We start from the raw sequence: 6,360 nt of genomic DNA on the forward strand, positions 1-6,360 counted from the left end.
AAGGTTTTTCATTGCCACACAGATGCATTAAACAGTTTTAAGGTTAAAAGTACGACGCATTACTGCGTTAGAAATAGCCCAACGTGCATCGATTTCCGTGCAGGTTTCTAATGCTTCTTGGCTGTCATTGATAGTGATCTTTGATTACATAATGCTTGCGCTTTCTCCCACAACATACCACGCACGTTTCGCTCAACGTAAATGTTTGATGGGCCAACGTTGGTGGCAGTTAAAAAGCCGAACAAATTCGAGTTTTTACGATGCGACCAGGAATGCATTGAGATGTGTGTGTGTGGGGGGGGGGGGGGGGGGGTGTGAGTTTCATTTTTACCAAAACGCCAGCAGCACGACACACGCCTAACACTTTGCCAGATTGAATTTGCTTCTACTCCTGTAAAAGAGCAAACACAAAAAAAGGGGATGAAAGGTGTACCACAGAGGTTGACTTCGAGGCGTTTTTAAACAAACGAAAAGTTCACTGACAGGCAAATAGCAGGTAGTGTGAACCGCGTATAGTGTCGGTATTAAGGATGAAGCATGTGTGAGTAATCCTACCGAGAATAAGGCAGCCAGTTTTGGCACCTTCAACACCTTCAGGAGCGCAAACTTTTCAGGGGCTGGAGATGAACAATTTTAAGGGCATTTCTGCGAAGGAAAGGTGCTAACCCACATCGCGTCACAGTTTTTATGTGTATGTGTGTGTGTGTATGTGCGTGTGTATGAAAAGGTAAAATCCACAATCTACAAGGGTCGGTTTTCTTCAAAACTCTACAGATTTTCACATGAAGCACAGAATGGTCCCCATGAAATTTACATGAGATTACAGCTATTGCTACGGGCACGTTTTTCGTTATTCTTATTGCTTTTGCCTCTCTCTCTCTCTTTCTCTCTCTCTCTCGCTGTCATTTTCCCCCGAGATAGGTGTCCGCATTGTTTTGCATTACTATTTTTACGCTTTTTAAAGGCGTAAAATATTTAAAACTAAGTACTTTCATTTAGCTTCCATTGGCGATAGAGGCTAGACGTGCTTTTCGGTTGGTTTCTGCCGATAGCTTTCATTGCGGGTTTCCTGCCAAATTACCTTTAAGAAGAGGTGCCGCTATGGCCGTGGTGATTGTGAATCATTTGCTCTAAACCACGAAAAGTTACCCTTCGAAGGGTTCGTTTACGTATTGTCCTTTATTCTCCCATTACCGGTTTGTTCAAGCTAATTAGGACGATTTTGCTAAGATGCCTTTAGGATTGGTTATTATAATGACGAACGAAGGTACAACTTAACGCAACTGGGGTGAGCTGGTAATAGGATTGTTTTGTTTTTTTTGTGTGTGTTTTAAATGGCGTTGAAAAGACAATGTTCGTTGGAGAAAAATTTTACATTGCAGCTTTTGGGTAATACCGCGGTACGATCAAAAGGAAGCGAAAACTGTGAACCATTGTCAGAAAGTCGCACGACGACGCATTTACTTCGAAATCATAAATAAGCAAAAATCAAACTTTCCATTTCTTCAACTATGCATAGATATTCATATCCACGTACGTGCTCATGCTCATCAATTATTTCGCAGCTATCACTGACACCGATGCCGAGGGACCGAGGGACCCAGGGCTTTTGGATACTGTCGCTGCAGATGATTTGTTAAGATCGTTTGTCGAGCTTCGTGCTGGTGCCCTGTTCTATGTTGAGGAGATTCGTTCCTGGGATGGGCGATATAAGAAATGAATATTTCAATGTGGTCTAGTCGACTACATAAACAGACAGGCTTCATTCAATTTTGATAAGATCGCAACGCTCTTTACAACAACGGTGCGTGAAAGCTTCCCTCTACTCGTGCTACACTTTGTGTATGTTTATTTTGAACCAGGGTGGGAACTGTGCAGAAGTTTGAAGAAGCGCGTGGTACAAACAAAAACATCTCCAGGAGAAGCAATTTTGCGGTAGATACATTCAATACGGGCTCTCCTTTAAATCGCATCAACAAAACCGCTTTGAGATTCTCATACACACCTCATCGTGTGGTGGAATGGTGTGATCAATGAGCACACGCTAGCTTAATGCCTAAATGCACTTAAACCTTTTCCGTATCGTAAGCAAACCGGCACAAGCGTAGTAGTCTTTCAAGCCAATCTGAACGTCATTATTTTATGCACTCGCTTACTCTGCAATGTGTCTACACACTAGCAAAGCGGGTAGGTATCTCATGCAGGTACTACACGACGGACTAGGGAAAAAGAGCAACTACGTGCAGCATATAGAAGGTATAAACTATCACTATGTTGCGGAAATTTGGCTAGGCGGGAGTGAAACAGCGACACGAAGCTTTTTCATCACTCTTGCCGTAGTAGATATGGCCATAGTACGTGCCTCAGACGATAGAAAACGAAAGATATTACGCGCTTCACTTGGCTTTCACTTCACCGTACCGCCAACAAGGATGGGGTGAACGTCTACGGATACATTTAGAATTCTGCTAAGCGGTTCGTTCTGTGGAACAGTGTACCGGGCTTACCGGGAGCATAACCGACTACGAATGCGACGGTAATTAACGACCTGCTGGCTCTTAGATACCTTAATGCGTCACTTTTAAACCAGCTATAGTGGTGTAAATCCGCAGAGCTACCGTTCCTTGCAAGCCAGCGAATATTAACTGCAACCGTATTTTAATTGTAGTATATTGTGAATTGCTGCTTTAATGTGTTAATGAGCTGTATAGCTGAAAAATGGTGTTTTAATAATAAGCAACTTAATTATGTTGTTATTATTTTTTTTTTTAAGTTTACGTACAAAAGACAAACAAAAAATAGTTTGCGTTCAATGTGAGCACACATGATGCCGGTTTAACTATATGCTTTTGTTAAATGATCCTGGCGCGTATCAATTGCTTGTAATTCGGTATATCCCATTCCTGCTAGAGTTGTAGATGTCCTACATTTTGGTTGATTTTCGAATCAACCAAATATTACAAGTCACAAAGAAGGTTCTCCTTTAAATTCTACTTAAACTCATGTACAAAACATGATTATTCCAAAAAGAATTGGAATTGGATAGCAATTGTTTGTTTGAAGTTTTCATAATTTCGTTAATAGTAACTATGCTATGGTTAGGTTTGCAGGTCGTGTGAAGCTTTTCTTTAGCTTACAAACTGTTACTCAACTTCTCAATCGTCCAAATTCTGCTAATCCTTTTTATCTGATTTATTACAGATGCGGCAAGCCATGGATCAAAAATGTTTGGTGATAAATGCGAGAGCACCACTGAGTGTGGCTTCCCCGGATCGTTTTGCGATCCGAAGAAGCATACATGTCAGTGTACTGTCGATTTACCAGCAACAAATCACATCAACAAATGCGGCAAAAGTAAGTATTTCAATTTGCATTCTTTTACCGTACAAGGGTAAAAGCCTAATATCTGATTTTTTTTTTCGTTGAATGTCGGTAAGATAAAGGATTTATTGCCTTGCAAACATATTTAAGAAATGTTCATACTGTCTTCATTCTTCTAGTGAGATTTTCATTCTTCGAAAGATGAAAATATTCACATAATAATTGAAGCATGTCAAAACATGTTCTATTTCATTTATTCCAACCCATCTTCTGTAAAAATTACAACATTGCAGCTGAAACATGTAATATATATATATATATATATATATATATATATATATATATATATATATATATATATATATATATATATATATATATATATATATATATATATATATATATATATATATATATATATATATATATATATATATATATCAAATTATCGATTTGAAAATTTTTCTTGCCATGAATTATTGGTGAATTTCTACTAGTATCTATGATGTTCTTTTTATTCTTAAACATTGGGTTCTATAATTTGAAGACAATAAGATCTTTTAAGATAATCTTCATATGCTGCCATATGCTATATGCCATATGCCAATGTTACTTTGAGAAGTTGAATTAAATACAATACGATGATTTTTCTTTACTAAAATCGCACGTTGACGAAGCTAATATTCCATAATGTATATATTCCGTAATAAATGTTCAACTCCATGCTCCCTTGTACGCCTAAAAACGTAATCATGTTTTCAGGATCATTTATCAAAGAACCATCACAGCTGTCGAAAATGATACGAATTGATCTATGTCTTGTATCGAGAATTTCGATGGGATTCAAAACGAACGACGTGATCTCTATAAACATAGATATGTTTTGATATTCGATGGAATTTATTTGAGCGATTTCGAACGTCTAACGAATGCTCAAAAATGCTGCACCGGTTGCGAACTGCGAACTCCAAACGGGTGTAAGCATTCGTTGGTATTATGCACCATCAAACCGTACACGATCGATTACTATCGACAAACCGCCGCCGCGATTCGCCATTGTACTGTCGAAGTAGATATCGCAATCCAGCGAGTTTGAGCTTGGCAGATACAACTTGGCATAAAATTGGTACAATGCTACGAATCGCAAGTGACGGTGAAAAATGAAAATATCATTACATCTGCAAAATGGAGCAACCTCAACACAATGAACCGAACATCAACAGCAAATGTATTATCCCACGAGAAGAAGATGTGCCTATCACTTCTGCTTGTTGTTTGAGCTTCTGACGTGTGAAATGTATTATTGCACCTTCGATACTTATCCCATTTCCGTCGATATCTGCTGCTATTACGATGAATCAATTGCGATGAATAACACATGTTTTCCTTTGCGGAAAGCGTTTTCCATTTCCTGGACATCTGACAACTCATATATATCGCACCAATACGTAATATTGTTTGAAGAATTATTCAAACAAACAGTATTATGTTTCAAAACTATCAATGTGTGTTAGATGGCAACATAAAAAAAATCAAAATGTGTATCTTTTGTTATATAAATTTGATTTGGAAAAGGTATAAAAGATAAGAAAAAAAATAATCATAAAATGATAATAATATAATAATATAAATAATGAATATAATTTTTCTATAAAATTTTACCGTTGTGAAAACGCTCTACCATCCTCTACCGGCACGTAAAGTTGGTTGTATAATGATACCAACCAATCAATATAACCATAACTATATAGAATACCATTCGTATCTAAACCGGAAATCGCATCGGAAAACCTAGCTGACCGAAAATATAATCCAGTTTTATTCGTCCGTTACTCTAAACCAATTTTCTCCTCGCTCTAGGTTGTACATCCGGCGAGTTTTTTTTTTGATTGGGCTGGAAAACAGATTAAGTAGCTGATGGACAGTGTGATAGACAGTAGATCCTGGGACAATATGTCATTATTTCAATCTTCACCAAATCTTTTTCTTTATGATCAACCGTACCTGTCCCGGCGATATCTCGAGTTTGAAGACGGACTACTAAAACACCCACGTATCACAACTAGGACAAACAATCAAAATGTTGGCAAATGAATATTGCATTACAGCTTGGTTGGCTAGCTAACCGGAAAGAAAAAGGCACTTCCGGGGTTTGACAAATTCGGCAATTTTCTGAATTTGGTCGGATGTGGTCAAAACATCGTGACTCTTTCAATCATTGCGCGTAAACCATATCCGATATGGTCGAAATGTTACTCAATCTGAGAGGTGAAAAAATGAAAGCTTAAAGTAGAAGCCCTTGAGCTTTTTTTTCAGAAAATCCTGGTAATATTAAAAGCTAAAGACTATTAAGGACTTCAATTAATTATGAAAAATTCGTGTTTTCTTTTCAACATTTATTAATTTCAATTTAAATTTGTCTCATTAAATGTTCAAAGAAAACACTAAATGCAACTCTACGCAAAACTGTTACACTTTATTTCTCGCTTTTGGTGCTTCTTTAGCATCGCATCACTCAGTGAATGAATTAGAAAACTGAATGGAAATGAGTATGATAATGGTAAAAAAAATCACTAACTGATTACATGTTATATCATTGTGTACAAAAAAAAAAGGAACACCTTTCTGAAAGCTTTATAAGTAGGGGTTCTCTGTGTGTACACGAACAGAGCCAGGTAGCGATTGATATTGACACGAGACAAGATTATCAGAAACTAATTAACTTGCCTTCAACGACCACGACCTCCCTTCGACGAGGCTAATGTAAATAACGTGCCGAAGCAGCAGAAGCCACAAGCTGACCGGAACCGGGTGGTTATATTACACAGGTTTGTTCTTGGTTCTGTTAGTCACCTACCTGCATTTTGGATGCAAACCACAGTCAATGGGAAAGGGTTTGGCCTCGGTAATAGATATTCTGACGCCCGTTCGCTTAAAGCATCGCGATGCCAGAGTCATGCCATTGATCGCAATCGGTGTCGAGGTTTCTTTTTCTATCAAGCTTTCTTAAAGCGACATTAAAGCAACAATAACAAAAAA

Source organism: Anopheles nili, chromosome 2, assembly GCF_943737925.1.
Source record: "Anopheles nili chromosome 2, idAnoNiliSN_F5_01, whole genome shotgun sequence".
Taxonomy (NCBI): domain Eukaryota; kingdom Metazoa; phylum Arthropoda; class Insecta; order Diptera; family Culicidae; genus Anopheles; species Anopheles nili.